This window comes from Eptatretus burgeri, chromosome 2 (genome assembly GCF_056783735.1).
Source record: "Eptatretus burgeri isolate ZD-2024b chromosome 2, Ebu_testis_v1, whole genome shotgun sequence".
In the NCBI taxonomy this organism is placed as follows: Eukaryota; Metazoa; Chordata; class Myxini; order Myxiniformes; family Myxinidae; genus Eptatretus; species Eptatretus burgeri.
This window is the reverse complement of record NC_140962.1, coordinates 11,238,022-11,252,831: the sequence shown is the minus strand read 5'-3', so window position 1 is coordinate 11,252,831 and position 14,810 is coordinate 11,238,022. Positions and strand designations below refer to the sequence as shown.

At 49.8% G+C, this 14,810-nt stretch overlaps 1 protein-coding gene across 5 annotated transcripts in view; it reads right to left on the bottom strand.

Moving 5' to 3' along the window:
* FERMT2 (FERM domain containing kindlin 2) overlaps positions 1-14,810 on the bottom strand; it is a 175,464-nt gene that overhangs the window by 154,028 nt on the left and 6,626 nt on the right. For 2 of the 5 annotated variants that reach the window (XM_085862872.1, XM_085862873.1), the window contains exon 1: positions 14,248-14,266. The exons of 2 other annotated variants lie outside the window; for them this stretch is intronic. The gene's annotated coding sequence lies outside the window, so the exon portion shown is untranslated. Of the gene's footprint in view, positions 1-14,247; positions 14,267-14,810 lie in introns of those variants that run through there. One more of the 5 variants, XM_085862877.1, reaches the window with a different exon arrangement.

The following is a 14,810-nucleotide window of genomic DNA, read 5'->3' as shown; positions in this document are numbered from 1 at the left end:
TTCCACGGTCACACAATGTAGCAGTCACATATGGTTTTATTTTTCGGGTAGCCGCACGGGGTATTTAGAAATTGTGGAGACCGAAAACGTGGGGGTGCCGTACGGTCTTTGATTTGATGTCGCACGGTGACCTTAGGGCATCCCTGCGGCGGCCATAGAATTTTCAAGGCAGACGCAAGGTGCCCGCAGGGGGGCCCTAAGGCGAACGTGCGGCCAGACGGACGGTAACGAGTGGGTCTATATACCAGTTCTTTTTTTACTGAAATAAAAATATACCAGTTTGGAATATACTATAACTATAATATATAACTGAATATACCAGTTCAGAGTATAGGCAAACACCTATACTCCGATCTCTAGCGGTAGCGCACGGTGGACGCACGGTCGACGCAGACTGCCACGGAGGGCGTACGTAGGACGCACGGCGGGTGTAGAGGAACCGTGCTTCCACCATGCGTTGCCCGCAGGTAGTCACACAGACCGCAAGGCCACGTACGTTGAACACAGGGATGCCTTCGGACTACCCTACGGCGACTGTGGAAATAATGCGGCCGCCGTAATTTTTTTGGGGGTTGGTAAAATTCATTTTTCATTGATAAGAGCCTACGGCAGCCGCACGAATAACGCAAGCCCACCGTACGCCCTACGTACGGTTGACGTGGAACATCTACGTCACAGCTTGGCTTGTCACATTGCTGCGGCCAACGTAGAAATGAAAAAAGTTATAACTCCGAGCTATAATTCTACGGTGACCCCTACTGCCTGTAAAACATAGCCAAACGGCGTAGGGCCACCCTGAGGCCACCGCAGAAACTCTGCGGCCACCGCACGTTTCTGTCAATTCAAGGGGCGTACGGCCGCCGTATCCTCACCATAGAGCAAATGTGACTTCGGCCTTAACGTTTGGGTTCTTAAAACGCGGTTTTTCGGCCGCTGCATAGCAACGGGTGGTTGCTTAGCAACGAAACCCAAACGCGCACACTCCCAGCCCATATGGCACCTGTACGCCAAGTTTCATCGAAATCGGTTTGCTGGTTTGTGCTTGTGGAGCCTCGCGTTGCAGACACAGACACACGCACACACGCACACGCCCACGCACACACACGCGCGCACACACACACACACACACACACACACACACACACACACACACACACACACACACACACACACACACACACACACACACACACAGAACCCGACAATAACGGATATCTTGCGAATCCCAATGAGTTTGTGGTTCAAACCTTCGTACGGAGAGAACGAATGATCGATGAACTCGGACTCGAACTTCCCTTTCAAAACACAAACAATCCATTAAAACGAGCGTCAGGAAGCACCACATGTCGGGACGGAGTGAACGTCACGTACCGGGTCCGGAATCTTCATCCTCGGGTGAACCGACCATGGACCCGTCCGAGGGAGAACCTCCTGGACGGACCACGGACCCGCGGTCTGAGGACGAACCCCCCAGACTGAGCACGTTTCCTCCATTCGAGCTGCTCGTGGATCCCGCGGGGTGTTTGCCGTGTGTGGTCTTCGCCCGAGAGATATCAAGTCGTCGTGCACCATCCGCCACTGTAAGGTTCAGTGTGCCGAAGACAGGACATTGTTGACGACGAGACGTTCCAAGAGAAACAAACCACGTGATCATGAACCTTGTTGAGTCACGGTTTCTCGGTGGTCGATTCGCCACCGGTCAGTCACGTGACGTAGCAAATCACCGACGAGCACGTTTGGGTTCTTAAAACGTGGTTTTTCGGCTGCTCCTGCCGAGCTAGCAACGGGTGGTTGCTTAGCAACGAAACTCAAACGCACACACTCCCAGCCCATATGGCACCTGTTCGCCAAGTTTCATCGAAATCGGTTTGGCGTTGACTTGGTTTGTGCTGTGGAGCCTCGCGTTGCAGACACACACACACACACACACACACACACACACACACACACACACACACACACACACACACACACACACACACACACACACACACACACACACATACACGGAAAACCCGACAATAACGGATATCTAGCGAATCCCAACAGACAAACAAACCGGACGATTACAATATCCCGCTCCCTCCCTCCGGGGGGCGGGATGATAAACCTCAACAAGACGGCGTGCCGCCATCTTGGTTAGCCCTTTGTGGTTGATGGAATCTTCCGCCGCCATCTTGGTTAGCCCTCTGTGGTTGATGGAATCTTCCGCCGCCATCTTGGTTAGCCCTCTGTGGTTGCTGGAATCTTCAACCGCCATTTTGTTCGGCCGATACAAACACGCCTCAATTTGGAAACATGATCTACTCTCACGGACTAATTGAAGTATATAATCGAAATATTATGTCGCATTTGAGAATCGGATCTGGGAAACAAAATAAGTGTCGAAATCTGGAGTGAAATCTGAAAATTTTAACAAATTAGCGATTTTTATAACTTCGTGCATTTATTTTAGCAAATCATCAAACTTAACTTTTTTTTCTTTTTTTTTTACTGTTCGGAAGACTATATTGAGTGAAGAAAAAAGTTATGGAATGTGCACAAAGTGTAAATTAATTGAGTGAAACGGCGTGCTTCATAACCTGCTTTTGTAATCCATGACGGCACAGTCCACAGCGGGTCCTTTTTTTCGCTGGAGTGTCAAGGCGTTTCCTCGGTAACCTCGCCGGGGTCTGAAGCCGCCATGATTGTTAGCCTCGATGTGAGCTCCAGATTTGAAAGTATCAGCAGTTCCGACTCCCCCAGAAAGTGTTGATTTGTCCAATTCGGACATTGCACGGGTGTTTCCGGGTGTGCGGACATGCCTGTTATGGTTGCCATGGTGACATTTCCATCCCACATCCCATGGAGGTTCTATCAGGTTTTCCTTTGTCCTCGAACCTGTTTCTAAAGCATTTGGTGATCAGATTTGCTTTACAAAGGTTAAATGTTTCTCTTTGTGAGTTTCATAGTAAAATATATTTGATAACGTCCGATTTCTGAACTGTTTGCCGTATTAACGTGTTTTCTCAATCCGTCACACGCAGATGTTTGTCAAGGTGAATGTTTGTGATCATCTCCTTGAAACGTTGATATGAATGTAAAATGTTGTTTTTCTGTGAAATCTACTCGAGGTTTCTGGGTTGTGTACAGTACGTACTGTAGTCGGTAATCACACTGACTCCAACCTGACGATTCCTGAGAAATTACCGATATTGGCGAAGTGTGTCGTCGTCTCCGTCTCCATCTCCTCAGAATGTGGAATGGAGTCCTCCCATGGTGGGCTCAAAGCATCCTCCTTCATTTCATTAAGGGGTCACGATTCATGGACCAAGCTGTGAAGTTTTCTGTTCTCAAAGTTTTGTGCCGAGGACTCTCTTCTGGATCGTCACTGAGCCCCAGACAGCTTCCAACTGTAGTTAGCTTGTAGTAATATTCCCAGGGATGGTTTTTAGCTCACCTGTAAAGTAGTTATGGGATGGCGTCATCCGTCCGTTGACAAATATTTGCAACTTCTCAGAAACTACACATACAATTTCAATGAAATTTGACCACAATCTTCATCACCTGTAATGGCATTAAAAAAACATAAAACGGGGTCTGAAGGGGTCTACAGAGGGAGTTTACGGGGGAGTGGGTTGCCTCCCCAAAGGGGTATTTGCTTTCTTAAACGATACACACATTTCCGATGAAACTTCAGGATAACCTTCATCACCCGTGACGTACACGCAGAGTCGTACGTCATGACGCATGAGGGAGAGCAAGGAATGGAGGGGGAAGGGAAGGCAGCATGAGGGAGAGCGAGGAGCGGAGGGAGAAGCGAAGGCAGCATGAGGGAGAGCGAGGAGGAAGGGAAGGCAACGTGAGAGGAAGGGGGAAGGGAAGGCAGCGTGAGGGAGAGCATGGAGGGGAGTGGGAGGGGGAAGAGAATGCAGTGTGAAGGAGAGCGTGAGGGAGGGGAGGGGGAAGGGAAGTCAGCGTGAGGGGAGAGAGGGAAGGCAGCGTGAGGTGAGTGGAAGGAAAGGCAGCGTGAGGGGAGTGGAAGGAAAGGCAGCATGAGGGGGTGGAAGGAAAGGCAGCGTGAGGGGAGTTGAAGGAAAGGCAGCATGAGGGGGTGGAAGGAAAGGCAGCGTGAGGGGAGTGGAAGGAAAGGCAGCATGAGGGGGTGGAAGGAAAGGCAACGTGAGGGGAGTGAAAGGAAAGGCAGCGTGAGGGGAGTGGAAGGAAAGGCAGCGTGAGGGGAGTGAAAGGAAAGGCAGCGTGAGGGGAGTGGAAGGAAAGGCAGCGTGAGGGGAGTGGAAGGAAAGGCAGCGTGAGGGGAGTGAAAGGAAAGGCAGCGTGAGGGGAGTGGAAGGAAAGGCAGCGTGAGGGGAGTGAAAGGAAAGGCAGCGTGAGGGGAGTGAAAGGAAAGGCAGCGTGAGGGGAGTGAAAGGAAAGGCAGCGTGAGGGGAGTGAAAGGAAAGGCAGCGTGAGGGGAGTGAAAGGAAAGGCAGCGTGAGGGGGGTGGAAGGAAAGGCAGCGTGTTCTGCCTCTCCGGTCTGGACCGGATAGCATGCAGCTAACCCCCATCCGCCAATGAACGTAACGTCAAACAACCATGCTGAGGCTTAGAGTTCTTTATTCTTGACGTATGGTATGAGTTGGTATGAGTTGGTGGAGCCTGGTGTTGGCGCAGTGGTTAGGGCAGTGGCTTGGGACCCAAAAGGTCCTGAGTTCAAGCCCCGTTGGGATACTGAATTAATATATGTATGTATATATATATATATATATACATATATATACCAAGTCGAAAACACCAGGGGGTTGACTCAGCCTGCCATCCTTCCGAGGTCGGCGAAATGAGTACCAGTTGTACTGGGCCCGGTGTATGCCCCGGTTAGAATAGGTGTACCATCTCCCTGTGTGTCGTAAGAGGCGACCAGGGTTGCGTCAGGAAGGGCATCTGGCATAAAAACCTATGCCAAATCATTATGCTGACAACAAAACGAATTGCCATACCGGATTGGTCGAGGCCCGGGTTACCAACGACCGCCACTGGTACCGGTGGTCAGCAGGGTACCAGTGGAAATTGTGCTACTGCTGGGCGAAGGAGGAGAAGGAGACGGGGAAGGCGAGTCCGGAGGCAGTGGGAGAGGGGGAAGGGTAGAAGTGTGGAGGTGAGAGTTGGAACTCTGAATGTTGGGACGATGACTGGCAAAGGGCGAGAGTTGGCTGATATGATAGAGAGAAGAAAGGTGGACATACTGTGTGTACAAGAGACCAAGTGGATGGGGAGTAAGGCTAGGAGCATTGGAGGTGGTTTCAAACTGTTCTACCATGGTGTGGATGGGAGGAGAAATGGTGTCGGGGTAATCCTGAAGGAAGATTATGTCAAGAGGGTATTGGAGGTGAGGAGAGTGTCTGACCGAGTGATGAGTGTGAAGTTGGAAATTGAAGGGGTCATGATGAATGTCATCAGTGCATATGCCCCACATATGGGGTGTGAGATGGAGTATAAAGAAGATTTCTGGAGTGAGTTAGATGAAGTGGTGGAGAGTGTATCCAAGGATGAAAGAGTGGTGATTGGAGCAGATTTAAATGGGCATGTTGGGGAAGGGAATAAAGAGGATGAGGAGGTGATGGGGAGGTACAGTCTCAACAAGAGAAATGTGGAAGGGCAAATGGTGGTAGAGTTTGCAAAATAATGGAAATGGCAGTGGTAAATACGTATTTCAAGAAGAAGGAGGAACACAGGGTGACATACAAGAGTGGAGGAAAGTGCACACAGGTGGATTACATCTTAAGTAGGAGATGCAACCTGAAAGAGATTAGTGACTGTAAGGTGGTGGCAGGGGAGAGTGTAGCTCGACAGCATCGATTGGTGGTCTGTAGGATGACTTTAGAGGTGAGGTTGAGGAAGAGAGTGAGGGCTGAACCAAGGACCAGATGGTGGAAGCTGAAGGAGGAAGACTGTTGCGTGAAATTTAGGGAGGAGGTGAGACAGGCGTTGGATGGTGGTAAAGATGGGTGGGATGATTGGGCAACGACAGCAGAAGTTGTGAGGGAGATAGCTAGGAAGGGACTTGGTGTGACATCTGGACAGAGGAAGGAAGATAAGGAGACTTGGTGATGGAATGAGGAAGTACAGGAAAGTATAAGGAAGAAGGGGTTGGCGAAAAAGAAGTGGGATAGTCAGAGAGATGAAGAAAGTAGGCAGGAGTACAAGGAGTGGCGGCGAAAGGCAAAAAGAGAGGTGGCAAAGGCCAAGGAAAAGGTATATGACGAGCTGTATGAGAAGTTGGATACAAAAGAAGGGGAAAAGGATTTATACCGATTGGCAAGACAGAGGGATCGAGCTGGGAAGGATGTGCTGCAGGTTAGGGTGATAAAGGACGCAAATGGGAATGTGCTGAAGAGCGAGTAGAGTGTGTTGAGAAGGTGGATGGAGTACTTTGAGGAGCTGATCAATGAAGAAAATGAGAGAGAGAGAAGGTTGGAAGAGGTGGAGGTAGTGAATCTGGAAGTGGGGTGGATCAGTAAGGATGAAGTGAGGACTGCTATGAAGAAGATGAAAAGCGGAAAGGTGGTTGGCCCAGATGGTATACCAGTGGAGGCATGGAAGTGCTTAGGAGAGATGGCAGTGGGGTTGTTAACCAGATTGTTTAATAAAGTCTTGGAAAGTGAGAGGATGCCGGAGGAGTGGAGATTAAGTGTACTGGTTCCGATTTTCAAGAATAAGGGTAATGTGCAGAGCTGTGGAAATTACAGAGGGATAAAGTTGTTAAGCCACACCATGAAGTTGTGGGAAAGAGTAGTGGAAGCGAGGTTGAGAGGAGAGGTAAGAATCTGTGAGCAGCAATTTGGGTTTATGCCAGGAAAGAGCACCACTGATGCAATGTTTGCTTTGAGAATGTTGATGGAGAAGTATAGGGAAGGCCAGAAGGAGTTATATTGTGTGTTTGTGGATTTAGAGAAAGCTTACGATAGGGTGCCAAGAGAGGAGTTGTGACATTGCATGAGGAAGTCAGGAGTGGTGGAGAAGTATGTGAGGATCGTGTAGGATATGTATGAGGACAGTGTGACAGCGGTGAGGTGTGCGGTAGGAATGACGGACCGGTTTAAGGTAAAAGTGGGATTGCACCAAGGATCGACTCAGCCCTTTCCTCTTTGCAATGGTGATGGACAGGTTGACGGACGAGATCAGACTGGAGTCCCCATGGACTATGATGTTCGCGGATGACATCATGATCTGTAGGGAGAGTAGGGAGCAGGCTGAGGCGAGCCTCGAGCGGTGGAGGTACGCACTGGAGAGAAGGGGAATGATAGTCAGTTGGAGTAAGACGGAGTACATGTGCGTAAATGAGAGGGAGGATGGTGGTATGGTGCGGTTGCAAGGAGTTGAGGTGGGGAAGGTGGATGGGTTTAAATACTTGGGATCAACTGTCCAAAGTAACGGAGAGTGTGGGAGAGAAGTGAAAAAGAGAGTGCAGGCAGGATGGAGTGGGTGGAGAAGAGTTGCAGGAGTGATTTGTGACAGAAGGGTAGCTGCAAGAGTGAAGGGGAAAGTATATAAGACGGTAGTGAGACCAGCTATGTTGTATGGTTTGGAGGCGGTGGCACTAACAAAAAGAGAGGAAGCGGAGCTGGAGGTGGCAGAGTTAAAGATGCTGTGATTCTCATTGGGAGTGATGAGGATGGATAGGATAAGAAATGAGTCTATTAGAGGGACAGCGCAGGTAGGACGGTTTGGAGACAAAGTGAGAGAGGTGAGATTGAGATGGTTTGGACATGTGCACAGGAGGGAAACGGAGTATATGGGGAGAAGGATGTTGAAGATGGAGCCGCCAGGCAGGAGGAGAAGAGGAAGGCCAAAGAAGAGGTTCATGGATGCGGTGAGGGCGGACATGCAGGTGGTTGGAGTGTCAATGGAAGATGTGGCGGATAGAGCAAAATGGAGACGCTTGATCCGCTGTGGCGACCCCTAACGGGAGCAAGCCGAAAGAGGAAGAAGAAGAAGATGGTATGAGTTGGTAATCGCTGCAACAAAAACAAAAATAAAATGTTTTGTAAGTTGACACAGATATTACGGTGATCGTTATACATGTACAAGATGTGTATATTAAAGGGCAGCTACTTTGTAGTGATATGCCCAGATGAGTTAGCTCCCTTGTTCCAGGAATTCGGGCAAGGGTACTTTCACGCAAACAAAAACGAGAAATAAAATTAACCTAACTCAGTGTAGAGTACTGCACTGTCAATGAGAGCCGTTATTAAAATCACTGATCAGAGTAACGGTACAATAACAAATTAGAGTCACTAGAATAGACCGCAGAGCTTTACATTTGTCTACACATCAAAGTTGCAAGTTCTTTCCTATAGGTTGTTGTTGTAACACAATTGTCGAAGTTCGTCGGTAAAACTAGAGCATCGAACTGTTTCATGCCGACATAAAGTCACAGTACAAAATTCTGGTGTTGAACGATAAACAAAACGCATCACTCACACTGTTGTTGGCCACAGTCTGGTACAAAACGCATTTTTCATCGCAGCGGGCAAAAAACCACATGGCAAGGCGACATTTTTTTTTCAACAAGCGTTTCCTAGCTCACGGTAGGTGGAGCCACAGGGAAGCAACAACAATGAATAAGCATGACTAGTCAACCGGCACAGTGTGGCGGCACACAGCGTGAGGGGGTGGAAGGAAAGGCAGCGTGAGGGGAGTGAAAGGAAAGGCAGCGTGAGGGGAGTGAAAGGAAATGCAGAGTGAGGGGAGGGGAAGGAAAGGCAGCGTGAGGGGAGTGGAAGGAAAGGCAGCGTGAGGGGAGTGAAAGGAAATGCAGAGTGAGGGGAGGGGAAGGAAAGGCAGTGTGAGGGGAGTGAAAGGAAATGCAGAGTGAGGGGAGTGGAAGGAAAGACAGCGTGAGGGGAGGGGAAGGAAAGGCAGCGTGAGGGGAGTGAAAAGAAAGGCAGCGTGACGGGAGTGAAAGGAAAGGCAGCGTGAGGGGAGTGGAAGGAAAGGCAGCGCGAGGGGAGTGGAAGGAAAGGCAGCGTGAGGGGAGGGGAAGGAAAGGCAGCGTGAGGGGAGTGAAGGGAAAGGCAGCGTGAGGGGAGTGAAAGGAAAGGCAGCGTGAGGGGAGTGAAAGGAAAGGCAGCGTGAGGGGGGTGGAAGGAAAGGCAGCGTGAGGGGGTGGAAGCAAAGGCAGCGTGAGGGGAGTGGAAGGAAAGGCAGCATGAGGGGTGGAAGGAAAGGCAGCGTGAGGGGTGGAAGGAAAGGCAGCGTGAGGGGGTGGAAGGAAAGGCAGCGTGAGGGGAGTGAAAGGAAAGGCAGCGTGAGGGAGGTGAAAGGAAAGGCAGCGTGAGGGGAGTGGAAGGAAAGGCAGCGTGAGGGGGTGGAAGGAAAGGCAGCGTGAGGGGGTGGAAGGAAAGGCAGCGTGAGGGGAGGGGAAGGAAAGGCAGCGTGAGGGGAGCGGAAGGAAAGGCAGCGTGAGGGGAGTGAAAGGAAAGGCAGCGTGAGTGGAGTGAAAGGAAAGGCAGCGTGAGTGCAGTGAAAGGAAAGGCAGCGTGAGGGGAGGGGAAGGAAAGGCAGCGTGAGGGGAGTGAAAGGAAAGGCAGCGTGAGGGGAGTGAAAGGAAAGGCAGCGTGAGGGGAGTGAAAGGAAAGGCAGCGTGAGGGGAGTGAAAGGAAAGGCAGCGTGAGGGGAGTGAAAGGAAAGGCAGCGTGAGGGGAGTGAAAGGAAAGGCAGCGTGAGGGGAGTGAAAGGAAAGGCAGCGTGAGGGGAGTGAAAGGAAAGGCAGCGTGAGGGGAGTGAAAGGAAAGGCAGTGTGAGGGAAGTGAAAGGAAAGGCAGCGTGGGGGGAGTGAAAGGAAAGGCAGCGTGTGGGGAGGGGAAGGAAAGGCAGCGTGAGGGGAGGGGAAGGAAAGGCAGCGTGAGGGAAGTGGAACCAAAGGCAGCGTGAGGGGAGTGGAAGGAAAGGCAGTGTGAGGGGAGTGGAAAGAAAGGCAGCGTGAGGGGAGTGAGAGGAAAGGCAGCGTGAAGGAGGGGAAGGAAAGGCAGCGTGAGGGAAGGGGAAGGAAAGGCAGCGTGAGGGGAGTTGGAAGGAAAGGCAGCGTGAGGGGAGTGGAAGGAAAAGCAGCGTGAGGGGAGTGGAAGGAAATGCAGCGTGAGGGGAGTTGGAAGGAAATGCAGCGTGAGGGGAGTGGAAGGAAATGCAGCGTGAGGGGAGTGGAAGGAAAGGCAGCGTGAGGGGCGGGGAAGGAAAGGCAGGGTGAGGGGAGTGGAAGGAAATGCAGCATGAGGGGAGTGGAAGGAAAGGCAACGTGAGGGGAGTGGAAGGAAAGGCAGCGTGAGGGGAGTGGAAGGAAAGGCAGCGTGAGGGGAGGGAACGAAAGCCAGTGTGAGGGGAGGGGAAGGAAAGGCAGCGTGAGGGGAGTGGAAGGAAAGGCAGCGTGAGGGGAGTGAAAGGAAAGGCAGCGTGAGTGGAGTGAAAGGAAAGGCAGCGTGAGTGCAGTGAAAGGAAAGGCAGCGTGAGGGGAGGGGAAGGAAAGGCAGCGTGAGGGGAGTGAAAGGAAAGGCAGCGTGAGGGGAGTGAAAGGAAAGGCAGCGTGAGGGGAGTGAAAGGAAAGGCAGCGTGAGGGGAGTGAAAGGAAAGGCAGCGTGAGGGGAGTGAAAGGAAAGGCAGCGTGAGGGGAGTGAAAGGAAAGGCAGCGTGAGGGGAGTGAAAGGAAAGGCAGCGTGAGGGGAGTGAAAGGAAAGGCAGCGTGAGGGGAGTGAAAGGAAAGGCAGTGTGAGGGAAGTGAAAGGAAAGGCAGCGTGGGGGGAGTGAAAGGAAAGGCAGCGTGTGGGGAGGGGAAGGAAAGGCAGTGTGAGGGGAGGGGAAGGAAAGGCAGCGTGAGGGAAGTGGAACCAAAGGCAGCGTGAGGGGAGTGGAAGGAAAGGCAGTGTGAGGGGAGTGGAAAGGAAAGGCAGCGTGAGGGGAGTGAGAGGAAAGGGAGTGTGAAGGAGGGGAAGGAAAGGCAGCGTGAGGGAAGGGGAAGGAAAGGCAGCGTGAGGGGAGTTGGAAGGAAAGGCAGCGTGAGGGGAGTGGAAGGAAAAGCAGCGTGAGGGGAGTGGAAGGAAATGCAGCGTGAGGGGAGTTGGAAGGAAATGCAGCGTGAGGGGAGTGGAAGGAAATGCAGCGTGAGGGGAGTGGAAGGAAAGGCAGGGTGAGGGGCGGGGAAGGAAAGGCAGGGTGAGGGGAGTGGAAGGAAATGCAGCATGAGGGGAGTGGAAGGAAAGGCAGCGTGAGGGGAGTGGAAGGAAAGACAGCGTGAGGGGAGTGGAAGGAAAGGCAGCGTGAGGGGAGGGAAGGAAAGGCAGTGTGAGGGGAGGGAAGGAAAGGCAGCGTGAGGGGAGGGAAGGAAAGGCAGGGTGAGGGGAGGGGAAGGGAAATGCAGTGTGAAGGGAGGGGAAGGAGAGGCAGCGTGAGGGGAGTGGAAGGAAAGGCAGCGTGAGGGGTAGGGAAGGAAAGGCAGCGTGAGGGGAGTGAAAGGAAAGGTAGCGTGAGGGCAGTGGAAGGAAAGGCAGCGTGAGGTGAGTGAAAGGAAATGCAGTGTGAGGGGAGTGAAAGGAAATGCAATGTGCCGTGGCGTTACCAAGATGAAAATGTTTTCAATCATCAATTGCGAAAGGGAACTTCTTGTTGTTGCAGTCTTTGCTATCTTTGAATCCAAATTCACAACCATCACTGATTGTGTTTGGTTTTCAATTGATTTGGCCTATTGGTGTATTGCAATGATGAGCAATGTCTATTGAAGAAAGTGAGCATTCAACTTTCAGAATATCTTCTTTAACTTTCCCGAAATAGGTCCAAACTACACTTCTGGACCTTTTTAACGACATGTTGTTAAAACATTGATATATTGCCGACCTGTCCATCAGCAAAGCAATCAGCACGCTATACTGGCCAACTCTAAATGGACTTGATATTCATTGAAAAGGAGCACGTCCTTGGCGCATTTAGTTTGCATGTGACTTGCTTTTGCTGCCATATTGCGAACGGTACACTCCAGGGGCGTATTCCTTTTAATTGAAATAATTACCAGGCCATGCGTAATCGGAACATGCCGACCAGGGGCGAAAAAAATCCTCCCCCCCCCCCAAAAAAGCTTCTGTCTATGAAGTAGGAATTACTCGGAATCTTTGTAAATTCCGGTTCACCACTTAATTCCTTTTGGCTTTTGATTCCAAGATTGGAATTGAACGCTTTGGAATGGATTCCGCCCACCATTATTAAGCACTGAAGCAAGCACTCCACCGAAAGGGTTGATAAGGAACGGCTTGGCTGCGTCACACTAAACGTCGAGAGACAATTGGAGAATCAAACAATGTAACAATGTGTGAATTGGACAAATGAACATTCTTTTAGCAGTCGGAACTGCTGCTAAGTTCAATTCCTCAGTTTAAATTTTGAAATTCAGTTCAGGTTGAGAGATTCTAGAGCTTATAGCATTTCAACTGCAATGATTACAAATGTCCAGAGTTGCATGGGGATAGAGGGGGAGAGGGTTTGGGACAAGGTAAGCATGAGGTTATGGGAAGGGAAGGAAGATGTTTGGTGGAGCGCTAATTATGATTCATAGTGCCTCATCAAAATGATTCTGCATAGAATAACAGTGAAGATGGAAACAAAATAATGTCTGAAATCCATGATATATCAGTCATCTATCTATAATTCCAGCAATCTCTGTGTGTCTGTCTGTGTGTCTGTCTGCGACCGCTGTTTCTCGACAACCCCTGGTCCGATCTATTTGAAACTTGCCAGATATATTGCTGGGGACCTGAGGATGTGCCTTTTCAAGGTTTGATATTAATCGGACAAGTGCTTCCCAAGTTATGGCCATTTATTTACCAAACCAATGACAAGACACGTTGTTGCGTGGGCGTGGCTGATGGGGAAGGGAAGCTCAGTCACGTTCCCCATTACGGGTTACAACGTACGGGCTTCCGGAGAGTGATGACTTCGTGTATTCTAATAATTTCTCGATTTCTTATGCGCATTTATACATAAACACAATTGATTTGGCCTATTGGTGTAGAGCGAAATGGAAATATATTTTATAGAGCGGAATGGAGACGGTTGGTCCGCTGTGGCGACCCCTAACGGGAGCAAGCCGAAAGAGGAAGAAGAAGATTTATAGATAAACACAATGCCCCAAGTTATGATCGTTTTCATATTAGACGGTGCATAAATTTGGGTAACATCAGAGTGAGCTGGTGTGCTCCGAACCAGGAAGTAATTTTTCTCTCTCTCTTCTCTTCTCTTTTTGTTTTTCCTTGCGATGACATTGCGAAAAGGCAAAATACGTTGGCGCTAATTGAATATTTGGGCATTAAAACGAAATTGCGAATAATCGTAACTGCGAATAATATGCGAACTTCCGGGCCACGCACGTACGGGCATGCGAGAGCGAAGAAACAGCCTGTGTGGTTGTTGTTTCTTGCTCGCGGTTTGAATATTTATTTATAAAAATGTTTTTATTTTTTATTTTTACGGGCACGTACTAGTACTAAAAATACCACTCAGAGATAAACACTGCCCTGACACGTCCGGAGACAAATACCACTCAAACACATCCAGAGATAAATACCGTCCGGAGACAAACACTGTCTGAACACGTCCGGAGATAAACGATTCGGGTCCTGCCATCTTTCAATGCATAAAACAGCTGTGGTAAACACACAGCTGAAAAGGGCAAGATCCGTTCCTTCCAACTTTGAGGGCAAGATGAAGGAAATACAACATCTACAATGGGTCTTAAAAACCAATGACTACCCCGATCATCTCCGCCCAAAAATGAAAATGCTATGGGCAGCTCCAAAAAAATGCGGGAAACCATAGGAATCGCCCACGGGTTTCTGCGTACTACCTTTTTTTGACCTAGCTTGTCCAAAAGGATTGGCAAGATTCTCAAGTCGGTGGGGGTGATGGTGAGCTTCCAACCAGTTTATACATTGAGATGAGCACTTACTACTGTCAAGAACAAAGTAAAAAGGAGTGACCACGCAGGTGTAGCATACACTATCCCATGTGTATGTGTGGTAGAGTCCATAGGAGAGACCTGATGGGCCCTGGGCCAGAGCATTAAAGAACACCACCAAAGTATTTGAATATAACTACCCAGAAAGCTCGGCCATTGCGAAGCATGTGCTGAGGGCTGACCACAGTCCTTTGTGAGTTGAGGTGAACATACTGGCTACATCCCCAAATAATACTAGGAGGTGTTTATTGGAGGTGCGGCACACTGGACATACCGGGTCACCTCGGACAGAGGAGTCCGTAATCTTGGCACAGGCATATGTATGGTCCTCTTGCACATCAACACATTCGAGATGCTCCAGTGGGAGGAGAAGGGCGAAGACCAAGTATATCATGATGGCTCTCATTGGAGCTAAGAAACAACACTTACAGCAAGGTTGTAAAATGTAATTTATGTACCTCTTTAATGGATGCAAGACGATTACAACACAGCTTCCATGAGCTTGTGCTTATATCAGCATATGGTCACGACATCTTGCAGAAACAGCTTGGTGATTCTCCAACTGAGCAGGCCCACTTACTCTGCCCGGATATAAAAGGGAGGAGAATAACGGGAAAATTTGCTCTTGAGAAAGGCTTGTGGAGGTACGGCTTGGCATATTGCTGATCGAAACGTCTGTACAACTATAGGTTGGACTGTTGGAGTACCCATTATGGATCTTGTTGATACAATCCCCAACTGCCCGCGTGCCACCTTTGTTGGTAGTCGGTATTACAATTAATCTTCCATTCCCTTCATTATATAATATAACCATCTCAAAATAATGATATGTTGTGA